At 32.7% G+C, this 6,952-nt stretch overlaps 1 pseudogene; it reads left to right on the top strand.

Moving 5' to 3' along the window:
- Window positions 1-2,583: 2,583 nt before the first annotated feature.
- On the top strand, window positions 2,584-6,164 carry LOC143595666 (F-box/LRR-repeat protein 25-like; annotated as a pseudogene).
- Window positions 6,165-6,952: the final 788 nt, after the last annotated feature.

The raw sequence follows: 6,952 nt of genomic DNA, 5'->3' as shown, positions 1-6,952 counted from the left end.
ACGGTAACTAAGCACATGGGTCGGGGGTGAGGTTCTATCACGTGGCGTCCCAGTAAGTATTGGTCAGTTTTGTAAAAGGTGACGTAGTGATAAATATATCCTGCAATCATTACTTAATTATTTTTTAGACTTTCTTTTCTAAATTTTATTAATAAAAATAAATCATATAAATTTTTCATTAAATAAAAAAACACATTAAAATAAAATAAAATACATAAATACTTGAAACAACACTTTATTCGATTAATAAATAGAAAAAAAATATTATTCCCAACTCCATCGGACTTTTGTTATGATTTAAAATGGATCGTTATCGAGAGCGTTAATTTATTTTACCCTCTTTTGCCATTTCTAACACACTTGGTATTATGTAAGATCGCTTGATCCTCCATCTGAAACAAAATAGTTATAAACTCGTGGTGAAAAACACGACGTTCGTTGGTCCGCATGGTCCAAGTCTTGGGAAACACAGACTCAAACCTTCGCTAACGCTAGCTCTTTTCATGGGTCTACCTTCGTGACTCTACCTAATTTTAGGGAACTTTTGTTGGAATGGGTAGATTTGAAAAAAAAAAAAAGAAATGGTTTTAGATGGCTGTCTATATTTTAAGTGTTTTTAGGTAAGTTGCTATCTGAGATAAATGATTAAGATGACATCTCAGTAACCTTTCCAAGTGGCGGTCCATATTATCCAAGTGGTTGTCCATGTCATCAAAGATGCGATGTGGCAAAACACGTGGAATCCTCTATCTTAAATAGAGGGTTATAAATAAGATGCAGAATTTGTAAAATATATATATGTTAGTATAAAAATCCTACTCAATAATAGTAGTAATAATTATTATAATAATAATATGATTAATAATCATAAATTAAATATAATACTTGTAATAATTATATAACAAACTTAGTAAGTTTAATAATAATAATAGTAATAATAATAATAATAATAAATATTATAAATAATAATAAAATAAACTTTAATAATAATCCCAATCTATTTATTTAAATATGTGTGACATATGTTAAAATCATATAATATATTTATGATCACTTTTATAAATTACGTAACAGTAAAACTATAATATAATATAAAATTATACAAAATAATACAATACAACAAAATACGATATTAGTGAGCAGCTAACATTTTTTCTTAAAAACCTCTTGAATTATTTGAAAATTTGACTTAGAAGTAAATGTGACACTATAATATATTAAATGCTATAAAAGATCCAAGTAAAAAATTTCAAAATAATTCATGTTTTTTTAGGCTAGCTACATTTTGGCCACCAGCCAATATTGTATTTTTTGTATAGTTTTATATTGTATTGTATTTTTATTTTCTTGTATTTTATAAAAGTTAATAATAAATTATTAAATGATTTCAACATATATAACACATATTTAACTAAATAGATTGGGATTCTTACTAAGGTTTATTAGTATTAGTTAGAATATTTATTTTTATTATTATTAACTTACGAGTTTTGCTATTATGATTATTACGAATATTATCATTAATTTATGATTTATTATTATTATTTAGTAGGATTTAAACTAACATATATATTTTACAAATTTTTCGTATTATTCATAACCCTCTATTTGAGATAGAGGATTCCACGTGTCCTGCCATCACACACATTTGATAACATGGAGGGCCAGTTGGATGATATGGACCGCCACTTGAAAATGTTGCTAAGGTGTCATCTTAATCCTCATCTCAGAAAACAACTTATTTATAATCATTTAAAATAAAGTCGGCCAAATAAAACCACTTCTTTTTTTAAACCACCTATTCCATATAAAAAATCTACTTTTCAGTTGGGGATTTGGTTACTCCATATAAAATGATGGTTTAGAGAGAAATTGGTAAAATGTTTACAGAATAGTGTCTAAATAAGTGGAGAGTGTATTTATGTGTAAAAGAATATTTTTTTTATTATTTTTATATTTGACTATTACCAACGGTCATGATTGACCGCTCAAAGACTCAACTTCGTTTTGTAGAAAACAACCATCGCGAAAACACAAGGAAAGCGGAGGAGGGGGCGGTGCTCCCCTAGTTGTGGGGCTCATTTTCCCCATAACGAGCCCACTACAAGTGGTCTAAATTAGATGAGTATCTAGGGTTATAAAAGAACAAGTTGAATGAGTTTCTATGGTTATAGAAATGTGTGCTGCGTAATACTCACTCGGCCTAACCCTAAATGGTCTCCTTTAGTTTACTCCAGCCGTCGATCTTCCTTGCCTTCTGTTCCATCTGACGACCGATCATCATTAAAGAGAGTAAGTCATATAACAATGTTGTTTTATTTCTTTGTTGTGAATGTTTATATCAAGTTAATTATTAGCCTGCATGGAGGTCTTAAAATAATAAATCTTCATTTCTATATCGTGAGACTTAATTTTTAGGCATGCAGAAGTAACCCTATTGTCTTTGGTGTTTTTCATTCATTTTTGGCTGTTAGTTTAATATGATAAAAATTTACATTTTGTCTATTTTTATGTTCCCACTCTTGTATTAATAGGTTTTATTTTAGCATGCACTGATTGTTGCATTTTGGAGTCAGAAGGAGAATGGATTCTAGCCATGCTAATAAAAGGATGCATGTAGAAGAGGATAGACTAAGCAGCTTGCCAGATGAAGTCATCCATAAAATCCTTTCTTTTATCAGAATCAAACATGCCATTCAAACCAGTGCTTTGTCATCTAGATGGAGGTTTACTTGGACTTCAATGCCTTATCTCAATTTCTCAAGAGAGGATTTCGTTTGTTTGTCCAAGTTCTCCGAGTTTGTTAAACATGTTCTCTCTAGCCGCAACGATCAAGCAGGCGTGTCTTCTCTTAAGCTTAGTTTTCATGGAGAGGATAGCAATGCTATTGACGTATGCATTCTCTCGCAATATCGAACAACTGAATATTGCATGCTCGTTCGACATGTTTTTTGATGTAATGTTCCCTCCTTTTATTTCTAGTTCTCAGTCTCTTAAACATCTTAATGTGAGAAAGGAAGATCTCTCAGGTAGAAACTACTACAAGAAAGAATTCATTTCATATCACATTAAAACAGCATCAACTTGGGAGTTCCCAGCCTTAACAACATTGCATCTCGAAGATGTCTTCATTCGTTGTGATAGAAAATCTGATACGTGCGTTGGCTTTTTCTCCAACTGTGCAAATTTGAAAAATCTAACCTTAAAAGGCTGCTTAGCGATCGGATCAGATGGCTTAAGTATTTGTCTTCCTCTGCTCTCTAGTCTTACACTTGAAAATGTTGGCGGGACTGTGAAGGTTTTCAATATTGTTGCACCTCAGCTCAAGAATCTCACTATAAGAGATTCTATTTTTCAAAACCTTCAATGCCTGATTTCTGCACCTGACCTTGTATTCTTTCTCTACAATGATTATCACTGTTTGCAGTTTTCTAGTGACGATTTCGGTTGCTTGGAGAAGGCAGATATATGTGTACGTCGTCCGATCAATGCTCATCAAGTTCTATTTCTGCTTCAACATGCAGCTTCACAGCGTCAAGTTTCTTAAACTTAACTTGGAAATAGTTGAGGTAACAGGTCATTCATATCTTGTGCATCTTACATATAATGATTTTCTAAGAAAACTTCTCTGAACAAATATGTACTCATCGTTATGATGATTGTGTTGGCCAGACGGATCAAACAATCTATCAAACGAACTTATCAAACAAACAAACACGAGATATTGAGGTGACAACCCTCGACTCTTTTCATATAATTAAACGAACTTCACGAACTTGTCAAACGTACATGGAGATGAGACTTCTTGACTCTCTCTTAACTCTCTCTTGACTCTCACCAATAAAACTAATAAACTAAACCCTATTTATAGACTCACTAAACTTGCTCTTCAAGACATACCTTTACTAAACCTACTACAATTCAAATAACTAAATTATAACTTAACAAAATAAACCTTTAACTTTACTAATAATTCAAGATTAATCCTTTATTCACCCCCTTAATCTTGAATTTGTACCACCAAGGTCTTGAATTCCTCGTATCACTCTCAGCTCTTCAATTTTAATCATTGGTTCATCTTTACCCTTTCTTTTCAGTTGTTTATAACAAACCTGTTTAACAAGTTCTTCACATTCATCATTCATACCATCCACATTGATCTCACATACCACTTCATTCTCCACGTTCTTCTTTCTCACTTTTCTTTTCTTTCTTTGCTCATCAAAACTTTCAGATGGGCTATTCATTCCTTCTTTATGAGACCCTGTTGGACCTTCCATTCTGGCAATTCTTCTCAACCTTTCATTCGGTTCTGACTTTTCATCAACAAATGCTCGATTGTTGACTTTCACACACGCTTCTAAATCTACAGACCTGTTAGCTGCACCATTCCTTTCATTCATTACAATATCCTTCCTCTTATCATCATCAGTAGCAGATTTCTTGCTTCCTTTCTGCTCACTTATCTTATCAATTTTCTCATCTTCAAGGTTGTTTAAGTCATAAAAACAAACCTTAAGATTCTCCATCTTCTCTTCTTCTTCTTCTTCTGAATAAATTCTTTCTTTTTCTTCATTCAACCTTTCTTTACCTTCACTTCTCAAAACAACTTGCAAAGCTTCTTCTATCTCTGCAGCTTCCAGAGCATCTTTCTTACGTGCTTGTTCTTCTTGAACAATAGCATCCAGTCTTTCCTTCTCAACGATCTTATCCAATCTTTCTTTCTCGGCGGCTTCTTGAGCTGCTTTTTCATCTACTTTTCGTACATAATCAATTCCAAGAAATTGAATCTTCAAAACACGCCATGCTTCCTTAGCATTCATGAGCATGCCAACTTGTACTAAGATGTCTTCCGGTAGGGTTTGACATATGAACCCCAACGCTGTGTACATCTTCCTTTCATCTACACCTACACCGACTGTAGGTTCAATAACTTCCCGAAAGCCATAGTCTTTCAAAAATCACTCCATCTTGGTCGACCATACTTCGTAGTTCGATTTTGTCAATATTGGAAGTCCTCCGATCTTCATCGTTTCTTTCCTATCTTTACTTTCTTTTCTGGTTTGCTATTTCAATTGGAGTTGATACTTGATCCAAAATCAATCTCCAATAAATAACCAAACACCACAATATTTTCAATTCCCTTATCCCCTACAAAAAAAAAACAAAATCACTTTGGTACTTAAATTGCAAACCTTGACTTCCGAAATAAAAAAATTTTAAGGCTCCAATAATTGAGATGCCTCATAGGCTCCTGCTTCCAATCTCTTTAATATATATTGAACAATAAATTGCTTTGACCTTTGAGCCTCTGATTTAATTCTTTTTCCTCGACCAATCAATAACCTTCAGGATGAAACCTGCTTTCACTTATTCTTCCTCACACTTTTCAAGTTCGGTCAATCTTGGATCTACTTCTCTTCGAACAACGATTCCTCTAACCCTTCAAATAGGAAACCCGCGAACTTCTACGAACAACGAGCCTAAGCTCTGATACCAATTGTTGGCCCAGACAGATCAAACAATCTATCAAACGAACTTATCAAACAAACAAACACGAGATATTGAGGTGACAACCCTCGACTCTTTTCATATAATCAAACGAACTTCACGAACTTATCAAACGTACATGGAGATGAGACTTCTTGACTTTCTCTTGACTCTCTCTTAACTCTCTCTTGACTCTCACCAATAAAACTAATAAACTAAACCCTATTTATAGACTCACTAAACTTGCTCTCCAAGACATACCTCTCCTAAAACTACTACAATTCAAATAACTAAATTATAACTTAATAAAATAAACCTTTAACTTTACTAATAATTCAAGATTCATCCTTCAGATTGTGGTAGCTATTCCTTTGCTTTCATGCCTATTTTTATATGAATTTCATATTGTGTAGCTTCTTTCTTCATATGTGGAAATGTCACAACAACCTTCTCCGTTTGCTAACTTAAAGAGTTTAAAGATTCATCCAGTAATAAAAAAACAAAACAGAGTAAAGATGTCTGCGGAAGTTAGAAACTATTTGCTAGATAGTTCTCCAGGTGCCACCATCACAATGGTATCGCGTGAGGTATTCTTTTACGGTGTGGACTATATTTTTATTTTCTATGCATCATACTTATTGCTATATGTTATAAAGAATAATAATAGTATATAATGGCAAGCAGTTGGTATAATTGTGTTAAGATCAATTTGTTTGATTCCTGCATGAAGTTCTTGAGGTCAGCTGGCAAACCTACTAAACACACTTTATATTTTGGCTTTTATTTATCTTATATTTTGACAAATCAAGATTACTGTCAAATGTTTTTTGGTTTTATTCAAAGAAAAATTACAAAGTTTATATATTTGTTTTACAAGTTGAGAAACTCACTATATATGCCTTACTCATGTTTATATTTTTATAAGAAAGTACAATGCATTTCCATATGATAATAAATAGAAGATTTGTGACATAATTATGTGTATGTTATTATAATTTCGTAAGTTATATACCAATATCATGGAAACACTACAGGATATGCGAGTTACGGGCGGCGCTGGAGTAGGAGAGCCAAAATAGTGTCCAAAATGGCAAAGATGCATATTGATAGGCATTTTTTGTTTATGTTGGAAGGGAACTTTTGGTGCTACCACATTTGGGACAAAGTTTTTCTTATTATTATTTTCTTTTTCATGAACTTTTTACAACGATGCAAAAGACCAACTTTTGGTGCGATATTGTTCTTAGTTTTGGTGGCAATGAACAGTTTGTTTGTGTTTAAAGTTTTGAGTTCATTTTCATATCGTTCCTTTAAATTAGTGAGTTTCGGTTCAAGCAACTGTAAGTGATATCAAACTTTTTATGTTGTTCGAAACGAGTGTCTAAAGTCTTTTTAGTTAATATAGAAAGGGTTATGAAATTGTATTTTCTTATAAAGTGAGAAGAAGCCCTTGATTGCCATG

Source organism: Bidens hawaiensis, unplaced genomic scaffold (genome assembly GCF_021521415.1).
Source record: "Bidens hawaiensis isolate Kalapana, Puna unplaced genomic scaffold, B.hawaiensis_p1.1 tig00045451_1, whole genome shotgun sequence".
NCBI lineage: Eukaryota > Viridiplantae > Streptophyta > Magnoliopsida > Asterales > Asteraceae > Bidens > Bidens hawaiensis.
Note: the sequence above shows the minus strand (reverse complement) of the source record. Positions and strands in the feature narration are given on the sequence as shown.